Source organism: Triticum dicoccoides, chromosome 1B (genome assembly GCF_002162155.2).
Source record: "Triticum dicoccoides isolate Atlit2015 ecotype Zavitan chromosome 1B, WEW_v2.0, whole genome shotgun sequence".
Lineage (NCBI taxonomy): Eukaryota > Viridiplantae > Streptophyta > Magnoliopsida > Poales > Poaceae > Triticum > Triticum dicoccoides.
Window position 1 is genome coordinate 34,364,489 of NC_041381.1, and position 11,659 is coordinate 34,376,147.

An 11,659-nucleotide genomic window follows, 5' to 3' on the forward strand; every position below is an offset into this window, starting at 1 on the left:
TGGTAAGCCAAATTTTTCAAAAGCTCAGCACGGCACCACTTGACAGAAGAGTCAGTGGCCGCCTCAGCTTGCGTGTCTGTCAGACCTTGCTGGCTAAGCCCTTGATCACCTGATTCGACGGATGTTGCATGAGATGTTCCAGTGAGTAAGATCTGAGACTCAACGAGGTTATCGCCGACAGGGCGGACAGGGGTGTCTTCAACATTTGGTCCTGTGCCATCATGGGCTTTGACAGTTGCACCATCAAGATGTGTGGTCTCATCATCAGCTGGACCGCTGCCCATGTCTACATCCACGGTACCACTGCCTGAAGCAACAAAAGGATCTTTAGGGCGACGATGAACAACTCGATAGTCATCATCATCATCATCGGAGTCAGCGTCAGAATCAGAATCATCGCCTCCGTGATAATCGTCATCGCTGTCAGAATCTTCAGCCACATTCTTTCCAGCACTTTCTGTCCGCCTGCCTTGCGATGACGCGTAGTCCTTGACGTCGTACGGGCGGCAGAGGAGATAACGTTCAATCCAGCGTCTAGCTGACGAGATGCATGTGAATGGCCCTCATCATCTAAAGCGGTGAATGATTCCACAAGATTGCCTAGGATGCCAGCCATGGCGGACGTGAATCGAGCAACTATCTGAGTTGATTTGGCAAATTTCTGTTCAACATAAAAAAATGAAAAAAGAATGGAAATAACTAGTAAGTTATCACAAAAATGCAACAAAAGTTATCATGAATATCAAGTTATCACAGGAATGCTACAATCATCATAATAAATGCAACCAAAAGTTATCATGATATCAAGTTATCACAGAAATGCTGCAAAGTTATCAAGGCATTGCACTAATAATTATCACATGGTTGCATCATAATTATATTTTATATAGAGGATATGCCACAATGGAAATCATCCAGATTAGTAAAGAGTGACAAGTTGGCAACAAATCAGGGTAACCACAAATGGGTGCAAAAAATAATTTATCAGCCAATGAAAGAACATAAAATAGCAAAAGAAAAAGATCAAGAAACTAGGTTACATGCTCACCTCTTCACTACAGCTTGGGGCAGTATGAACACGCATAAACTTGTCAAGACCTTCCACATCACCAAAGAGACAGAAATTCATGCCAAACTCAGGCTTCAACTGGAAAAAAATGTAGCCATCACAGATAAGTAACAACAAACAAACAATGAAAATAAAATGCAGTTGAAAAGCAGACTGTGAACTGAAAAACATAGATATATATTACCGGTAGTTTCCCGAAAGAAACTTTGTCAGCCTGAACATCCTTGTTGAGGACAAGAGTTATCAGCTTCTTTGTCCATACATTGATGGGAAAAGGACCATCAGGCAGTTCGATGCCAAGTCCAGAAAGATCAATCGCATGAATGTACAATAGCTGATAAGAAAAACAGAAGCGCCATGGTAAACACTTACAAAAATCAGCCACAAAATGACAAAGAAAATGACAAATGACAAAAGAGAAGGTAAGAGGAAAGCATCGTCACTTACATTGTAGAAAAGAAGGCAACCCCTGGTAGGCTTGCGTTTCAACAGCGCCTTGTGCAGTTCATCAGCAATAAATTTGGACCAATTGAGATTCTTAACACCATTGATGTCACGCTGCAATATAAAAAACAGCACTGAAGTTCACCGAATGCACCACAAAAAATATGAAAGTTATCACACTGACATATATAAAAGTTATCAGGCACACAAGAAAGAAAATGACATATTCACAAAAAAACTTACCAGCACAGCATACCAACGGGGGCTAACTTTGTTGGAGGTGGTCGGGGCAATGACTGTATTCCCCGCAAGCAGAAGCCACATACGCTTGAAAGTGTCATCAGAATTTTCAGAACCCTTTATGAGATCAACAAGATCAGTCATTTTAGGGGCATATCCGAGCTCGCCAAACAACTCAAGCCCTAACTCAATATCAGTTTCAGATGGGAGGTTGTAAGGGACATCATTCCCTCCACGCGGCACACCCATAACACGATGCACGTATTCTTCATTGACCGGAAGCCTGCCTCGGCCTGGTACGACCACCTCACGCGAATTGGGGTCGTAGAGATCAGCAAGCCACACACTGAGATTGTTGAATAGATGGTCACATTGAATATTTCGAAGGCTAGTTAAATCCATATCATCAATGGCACCCTTCCTGTCATCATTCATGTCCTTGCATGCTAGAAGAAGCGAACTGGGTGAGGCTCTGTTCCGCGGAGGAGGGCGTTTCGCCTTTTTCCAAGGAACATCATCGATTCCATCGCCATCTCCTTTACGCTTCCTCGGCATTGTCTCCCTGACACGTAGGAAAAAATGAATACATTGTTTATAAAACCAGTGTTTGACAAAGCAATAATACAGCTGATAAAAGGAAACAAGCAAACTGCAAATTGGTCGCACATGCTAAAAAAAGTAAAACAGATAGCACAAGTATATAAAAAGCATGTGAGACTGATAATTGAGGCACAATGCAATTGGTAAGTTACAACCAAATTACCAATGATAAGAAATAGCATTCACACATGCTCATTAATAACCCAACCAAAACAAAATGAATGAGAAATAAGCGTTGTGCTACATATAGTTAGTCTAGCAAAAACTTATGGTAACTACGGTAAGATGACAGAGGTAAGTGTAAAACCATCACCATGATAATTCAACCATAACAAGACAACACTGATAAATAACAGAGTTTAAAGCATCTGGTAATTTGAGTGCAATATAGTTGGTAAGTTCAATATAGACATCATGATAATTGAACGGAACAAAACATAACAAGCAAATCAAGCAATGTAAACAAGCTAATTGGAGCAGCACAAAAGCCTAATCAATGGACAAACCGCATCTAACAAAACCAACATAAAACAACATTATGTGAAAAAACTTAGGGTTGCTTTTTAAATCCTCATCCACTGATGCACAACTTGAAATCCATAAACACCAAACATTATTGGATGTCCTAAACAACCACATCCACAACAGTAACACCATAACAAAATCCCTATTAGAACCAACCACACTTACCACCACTAAGACCTATCCACGCCCACGATTACCACAAAATTAAACCAGATGTCCGAACCATATTCAAACTGAACTTAGAAGGCGACATAACCTAGCCTAATAGCAACAACGACCGCCAGAATCAAAGAGTCCGAGCACCAAAAATCAACGGCGAAGCATGGAGGCGGAGCAACAGGAAATACAGAGCGGGGCGGGTGGATGGGTGGGGGAATGGGGATGCGCTACTCAACTTCGACTCAGAAATTAGAAGCCGGCCTTAATCTAACCTAATAGGAACAACAATCTACCAGATTCGACGCCTCCAACCTAAATCAACGGCGGACCAGAGCGGCGGAGCAAAAAGAGAAGGAAAACAAGGCGCGGGGAATGCGTTCCTCACCGTATCCACCAGTCGACGTCCGCCGTGAACCAGAACGCGCCACCAGCAGCAACCGTCGCGCACGAGGGGGAGGGGAGCGAGAGGAGATTCGAATGGAGAGGCCGGAATCAGAGGAAGAAGAAGTAGTGCGGGCGAACGCAAGAGGGGGCGAGTGGGGATCGTGGCATTGGGCGATATGGGCGGTTCCAGTGGACCCACTAGTCAGCGACACACATCGATGGTAACGGCTACCGCCACCCGCGTTGCGCGCACCAGGAGCGACGCGGTCCGTTGGATCCGGATCGAACGGCTGTCGAGTCGTGCGGATTTGAAGCAAATGAACAGTCGACTGGTGGATAGATTAGTCGTTGAGTCATTGGTATTGCCTTCTTACTGTACATATTTATTGTTCTATTATGTTGCTTGAGCCAAAATATATATATATATACAAGAATACCCACCACCAAATTCCTGGCTCCGCCACTGCGTCCTACGCGTCGGCGGGTGGTGTTTGTTCGATCTGTGTCCAGCCCCTCCGTCCGGGGTTGGAGGAAGTTGTTGGCTGGCCCTGTCGATTCGTCGTGCGAGGCTGACTCCTACACCTGGTCCTCCTGTCTCATCCTGGTGTACTGCCATGCGGCTCGCCGTGGCTGTACGGTTGGACCAACCGGACGTGCGAGCGCCGTGCCGTGGAGCCCGCTTCTCCGGAGCGTGCGCCGAGCCTGCGCGTCCCTCTCTTGCGCGGGTGGCCTTCACCCGCTGGCGGGTTGAGTCGTCCGCTTAGGGCGCGTGCCTTCGCCGCGGTGTTGGGTCTGTTCCGTGCGGCGAATGCTACCTGGTGTGGAGAGAGGCCGCGCTCTCCATTTTCGCTGTCCGCCGTTCTGCCTTTTGCATTGAGGTTAGTCTTCCTTCCGTTTGCCTGCATGCAACATGTTCGGCAGAATGCCTCTGCAGTAACCCGGCCATGTTTGTTCTCAGGTCGATGGTGGGGTGGATGGGCAGGGGCGATGTGGTGAAGCTACAGGGAAGAGGGAGGAGGTCGGCGACAGGGTGAAGGAGTAGGCCGGCCCTCGTGGAGGCTGCGCTGCCAGCCGGCCAGGGAGGCGTCCCGGTTCGCCTCTGCTGTGCCGTGAGCGGCAGCGCCGCCTCTGCCTCCACCCTCACCTCCTTTTCCATGCCTCTTCCTCTGCATAGCAGCATGTGCGAGGTTGCGGGCACAGGCAACCATGGGCAAATTTTGGGGAGACGCCAAGGTGAGCTTCCCCTCTGTTCCATGCACTCCTAATCTCTCTCTAAAGATTTGTGTAGCCTAAATGTCTCTGTACCGTGTAAGCAGGCCCAACCTAATGCACACCATCCGCCTGATGAATGACCAAATGATTTGTTTTTGTTGACATATACACTATTGACTGGTGTGTAGGAGCCCTTCTAATTGGTGTTCTATGTGTGTTTTCTTTTGTTTTGTTGCAGAATAATAATTCAAGTGGATGGCCGATGAGTCTTGTTGTTTAGCGGTATGATGGTCGGTGAAAGTATGTTCTATATATATTGCAAGGTGATGGGCTGCTGACTTTTGTTGTCCACTTCTACTGATTTCTACCCACTTTTGCTTGATTTGATATCTGCTGTATAAAGTAATGGCACTAATATACAGTACATAAAAAAAATGACCCCGTCTTATATTTCAAAAGAATGGTTTTGCTATGCGCTGCTTGGAATCATCAGTGTTCGTTATTTTTGTTCAGATTTGTTATGTATGCATGGTAGATCTTTCTAGGTTCTACTTTCTTATTCTTCAGCCATAATTCAGTTCATGTCACCAAGTTGCAGCTGTACCAAAGTGCAGATGTTTAAATATTTTAGAACAGAACAATTTGATGCTTTTAGTTCTGAGTGCATGAATGCTTTGGTTAATGGTTTAGAAATGCATTGCGCATGTAGTTATGTTAACATGTTTGCTAGAGGGATCAGAATGGTCTTTGAGTCATTCAAAACTGAAGGGAGCACCGAGGTATCACATTTGTAAAATCATGCATATGCAGGAGCTCAGCAGTCTAGCGACCTAAATTTCTCCCCAACTTATGTCTTTTTGTTCAGTCCAGAATTTCACGTTTCCCGTGGTTTCTGTTGCCAAGGTTTGATCTTTATTCTCATGGTGCGCAGATGATTGCCGTTGAAGCCGAGCCAATTGAGATCCGAGAGCCTCCTCCATCTTCCCCTCCTCACCAAGGAGGTCAGATTGATCTAGGATCTTTTTCCTAAATTTTGAGGTCCTCCCTTGGCCCCTCCACTACTTGGCTCTCCTCTGTCTTGTTTCTCCTCTATAAAAAAAATATGGAAACTACCACGAGAGATAATTGCGGCCTGCTGCTCTTCACTGCTGAATATCACAAAGAAGTATATCAGTTGGCATCCTCCCAGAAGAAGAGAAGTCAATATACAAAGAAAAAATCATGACCAAACTTTGTAAACCATAAGCAACTTGACATTAATCATGACCAAACTTTGTAAACTCACCTGGTCAAGCTTTTCTCTTTTTTCTGAAAACTCATTTATCAAGTGAATCTACTATGCCAAGGAAGTAGGGAGCAACCAATGGTTTCACTTATTGGAGGGAGACGCGGAATTAGCGCACTGCCTGACCCCAAAGGCTCGAGGGAGTGGGTCTCCTGTAGGGAAATAGCAAGCATTGCATAATGTCCTTTAAATAATCAAATCTCAATTAAATCAAGTATATGACCATATATTTTTATCTAATAAGCCAGAAAAGAAAGAAACACAACACCACAAAACCCCTAGAAGTGTCATACAAATTGTGCTTCAGAATTATTTGTCAATCCCATGCAGCTATCTTGCCATGGAAATAATCTCATATCAAAATACATTCAGAACTATATCCATCATAGCGTCCTTCCAGCTTCACTTACAGGCACCTGCTTGTTATTTACCCAACTAATAGTTGTTGCTTGATAATAAAGAAAAGATAGCTAGAGAAACAATTTAGTCCAGTAGACCATTTGCTTATTGTTTTATACACACTCACTTCATTTCCAAATAATCTTTTATGCAAACTCGCTTGGTACCTGCATAAGAAATCAACATTATCAGTTTCTTGTGACTATAACTCGTAGTTGAGCATAAAAGATTATTTGGAAATGAAGTGAGTATGGGATAAAAAATCTTTTATGCAAACTCGCTTAGGGTACCTGCATAAGAAATCAACAATAATCTTTTGTGCAAACTCGCTTGTGTACTCACCAAGTCTGGTGGTATATTTTATCTATTATTATTTTTGCCTTTGGAAACTACTCGTTGATGGTATGTAGGGATGGCAATGGGTACTCATTACCAATCTTTTATGCAAACTCGCTTAGGGTAAGGGTATGGGATAAAAAATTACCCATGGGTATATTAATGAAAAAATATTAAACCCATCAGGTACAGTGGGTACGGGTACGGGTACGGGATAGCATAACCCATACCCGTGTACCCATATACCCGCATAAAATCTGCTAGGTGGGCCTTCACTATTCATTTATCTAATCTAACTTGCCACAAAATCATTCTATGTTTTTTTTGAAAGCACAAAATCATTCTATGTTGCCCACCCACGCACGCACGTACAAGGAAGATAAAAGGAATCCCATATATCTCGTTTTCTCTGCGTGATTAACGTGATTAGGCTTAGCCGCTTAGGTAAATAATCAATACGTGGTCACGTTCCATATTCAGAGAGACGGAGATTGATATCCTCCCCATCTCCTGGTCTCCTTGCCTCCTCAGGCATCGCTAGCCCCCGCCGCCAACGCTCCAGCTGCTCGCTGCCTCGCCGTCGCCAGCGCTACCAGCCGCTCGGACGCCATGGACCTTGGGGATGAGGACCATAACTTTTGCATGGACAGTGACGAGGAGAAGGAGATGCAGCTCACGCTCACACACGGACTGAGTCGGACGGCGGCGACCACCACGGCGCAACACCATCGTTGGATGGTGCCATCCCTCTCCTTCCGCCAGGAAAGGGCCAAGCCCCTGGCCAACGTAAAGGACCTGTACCTCCTGCCTCGGTATCCAAGGCGCATCATCTTCGCAACACGTCAAGCCGTCCACCTCGCCCTAACCCACTTAGTTGATTCTCTGCTGCCACCAAGCACATGAACAAGAGCCAAGGCTATTGTTGCTTAGTGAGTTTCAATTTTGTGTATGATTTGATCTTGTAGTTTTATTTTCTATATAAATTGTGTGATGCATTCGTAGGTGGTATGTAGATGTATAGATGATGTGATGATATGATGTGTCTTTTAGCCTATACATGATGTATGTAACTGCTGTGATGAATATGATTTTTTGTATACACATGATACATAGAGATGTTATGATGTATATATGTGAATCGTGAATCATGATTTCAGTGCTCCTCGTCCATATAAGCATGATTTCTGCCTATACGTGATGTATATAGATGTTGTGATGAGTAAGATTTTTTTTGTATATAGACGATACGTAGAGATGTTATGATGTACGTATATATGAGCATTGTGTGATGCCGTTTATGATTATTTCTTGCTAAATTTGATGTGTGCACACATGGTATTTTCACCCGTGGTTACCCATTTACCCTGTCGGGTGATGGGTACGGGGAAAAATTGTACCCGTTGACGGGTATGGGTACGGGTAATGGGTAAGTTCAAGGGGGGTGGGTAAGGGTATGGGGTAACTCCACCCGTACCCAAACCCTGCGGGTGCCATCCCTAATGGTATGGAGTATGGAGTCGTTCAAAAAGATGTATAAAATGTATGGATATGGTGCTGGGTGAAACTATAGTACATGATGTGGAAGGTCTCGATGGAGATTCATAGATCATTGCTTGAATTCTCAAAATGAATCTTACTTAAATTCCCTGGTTAGATTCTTCAGTCGCAGGAAAAGTACTACTTGGTTCTTCTCTTTAACTAGAGTGCTATTTTTTGACCGGAATTAACTAGAGTGCTATTGTGATAGTCATTTTCCATCTACTGTGTCTCAGGTGGATGTTCTAAAAGCTGCATTTTCTCTGATAAAAAATAATGTGTTTCGTCAAACTTTGTTGGGGGACCACATATTAATTGTGCCTGTTCTGTAGGGTCCTTGAGATAGAACTTCAACATCTGACTCTCATGTTTCTGCATCTTCTATCTCTTCTGAAAGTATCCAGGACCTGCCCAAGATGCAGAAACATGGACATCGAATAAGTTTCCTGTTTCAGTAAATCCGCTTGAGCTTTCTCTACATTCAGGATCACCCAGATTCCACTCTGGCTAATGGTGCAGGTACTATATCAAGAGGAAAATGTTTTGGAACTACATTGGCTCTTACATCTGTTTAGCACTTCATTTCCATGTGCAATTCCTTGCTTTGACTTGTCTCATAACCATATTGAGTCCTGTCTTGACCAAACATGTACTCCTTCCGTTCCTAAATGTAAGTCTTTGTAGAGATTCCACTGGGTGGACTACGTACGGAGCAAAATGAATGAATCCACACTTAAAATGTATCTATATACATCCGTACGTAGTTCATAGTGGAATCTCTACAAAGACTTATATTTAGGAACGGAGGGAGTATAATATAATACCTCCTGTTACAGTATTGTTGAAACTTAAGCGCTGACTGTAGTGTGATCACCCTGTGTATAAGCTTGCTGGTTGCGCCAGTAGAAAATTGTATCAGCTCTGTCAGACCGTAGGTGATGCTGAGCGCTGAGCTGCAGATCTTTCCTCTAGGATGTGTATGCCTTTCCATTCCCATGTTCTACTTATTTATTTGATTAGTCAAATATAATATCAGATCATCTACAATCAATATTCTTGATTACAATTTCACGTGAAATAAGACTGGTTAATTGTAGCAACTCATACATAATTTTTCAGTATACTTCATATTCAGTTTAAGAGAAATAAATTAGAAAGGCATATGATTGTATGCCGATGTTCACTTCCTTGGAGGGAAGCTACGTCACCGTTAGAGAGGAGGATGTTACCACGAAGGCTCACCCTATTCTCCCTTTGAGACAACACCATGAAGGCGTTTCTCAACCACTAGTGGTAGACCTTGGGGTGGTCTCCAAACCCTCACAAACTTTTCCGGGGGTAATCACAATGGTCGATTCCTCTATGAAAGACTCCTACCGCCTAGGAGTCTCCAACCTCCAAGAGTAATAAGATCCGAGGGGGAAAAGCCCAAGACTTGCTCAAATCACGATTTGCTTCCGTCACAAGAAGGAGAGGGAGAAGATCTTTCTTTTGATTGGAACAACTCTTTCAAACTCTCAAGAATCAAACTGGGATCTAGGATTTCATGGATGAGCAAGAGAGAGAGAGCACTGGTGTTCTTGGGGCGTGTTGGAGTGGAGTGTTCAACCTTATCTCGAAGAGGTAAGGAGCTATATATACCCACAACAGAATAGAGCCGTTTTGAGCATAGGTGGACTTCTCGGATGATCTGGAGGACCATCCGGATGATCCTGCCACAAGTACGGATGCTTCGGCTAAGGACCCGGATGAAAGTGATAACAGAAGAGCTGCGTGGAGGCCGGACAGTCCGGAGGGCAGCCCGGATGATCTGGTCACACGCTCGGATATCCGGATGAACGACCGGACGATCCGGCTACATCCACCAAACTTCTGTGATGAAAGAGGTGATATTATCCGGACGATCCGGGACAAGGTCCAGATGATCCGGGGTAGGTCCGGATGATCCGGCTACAATCAGTGTCAAACAATGCTCCCTGGATGCATTGTCCGGACGATCCGGATCCAGCACCGGATGATCCGGGGCCAAGTCCGGATGATCCGGCTATGGAGACAACTTATAAAGAGAGTGAAGAGAAAAAGGTAGGTTTTGGCTAAGGGGTTTTGCTAGGGATTTTGGTCTTTTGTGAAAAACTACTTGAGAGGAAAAATATGAGCAAGCCTTGAACCTACACCTAGGATCCCCTCTTAATAGTGTGGGATCCCTATTACTCAAGAAATATATAAGAGAGCACGATGCTTCGTCTTTCTTTGCTCCTTTCCTCATTGATTAATTGCTTGAGTAATATCTTATATGATGTGATCATGATGCACAATACAAAACCAGAGGACCGATGACCTGTGTATTTACTTAGCAAACAAGGTTAGTCCCCTATATGTAAATTTGTCATCAACATAAAAAACATTCTTAAGAGCAAGAATGCACTTTCACCAGGCCCGCATGGGAAGGGAGAGGCTTGTTTGGTTGCCTGGTTTTACTGTTGGGCCTGCATCGCACGCTTCTCAAAGCAGCCTAGAGCCTGCCTCGCTGGAAACGCTCGGATCGGCAGTTTCTCGCGAGCCAGGCTGAGTGCGGTGCGAGGTCGCACGAGCGGGTGCGAGGCGAGGGCGAGGGCGAGGGGCGATGGCGGGGGATGGAAATATGGCGCGTCGTCCCGGCGCCAAATCTAGCCTCACCCCCTTTCACTAGCTCACCCATAGCCACTGCCCCCCTTTCTTCCCTACTGCCTCACCATCGGCGGCGGCTGCGATTTCATATCTGCGCTAGAGGCGGCTTCGGCGGTGGAAGAGGCGGCGGCGTTTGCGGCGGATCTGGTGCTCCCCTTGCTGTTGGCCACCGCTTGGTCGACCTAGTCTGTGCCATGGCTCCCCCTACGCCGTCGTCGTCTTCGATGCCGGTAAGCAGCACCCCCTCCCCCTTTGTTAGCTCGGTGCTTAGGCCGTTAGGCTCGGTGTAGGATCGATTTCCCACTGAACGAACCGTCGATGTCGACTATGTTATGGACGCACGGATGAGGCTGATAATCCAGGCAACAACATTGATTAGTGTGATTCAGGCATGGGCCATGTTCGTGCACCAGAGAGTTGTTCGTGTGTTGGGAGACCTTTGATCTGCTATGGTCCATTGTTTCTCCGGGAACAGGAGAGGATCCAAAATCTGAACTACATCTACAACTGCAAATGACATCGAGGCTCTGTGGATGCTTCGAATGGAAAGAGCACCATTTTCCAGGCTTGTCGAGACCTTCAGGAGCAGGGGGCTGCTAGCATCAACACCAGTGTCGAAGAGCAAGTGGCCATGTTCCTCCATGTTGTTGGCCATAACCAGAGGTTCAGGGTCATTCACAACACGTTCAGGAGATCAATGGAGACCATCTCTAGGTACTTCAAGCAAGCGCCTTTTGCTATTGGGGAGCTTAGAGGAGAGATGATCAGGAGACCATCTGGTCAGACTCCACCCAAGATTCGCG

General features: G+C 45.2%; 1 long non-coding RNA gene across 1 annotated transcript; it reads left to right on the forward strand.

Moving 5' to 3' along the window:
• Positions 1–4,179: 4,179 nt before the first annotated feature.
• LOC119300448 lies at positions 4,180–7,807 on the forward strand. The gene is made up of 4 exons (XR_005146442.1): positions 4,180–4,299; positions 4,380–4,654; positions 4,872–4,956; positions 5,565–7,807. It is a non-coding gene; the product is annotated as an uncharacterized LOC119300448 (long non-coding RNA).
• The last annotated feature ends 3,852 nt before the right edge of the window (positions 7,808–11,659 follow it).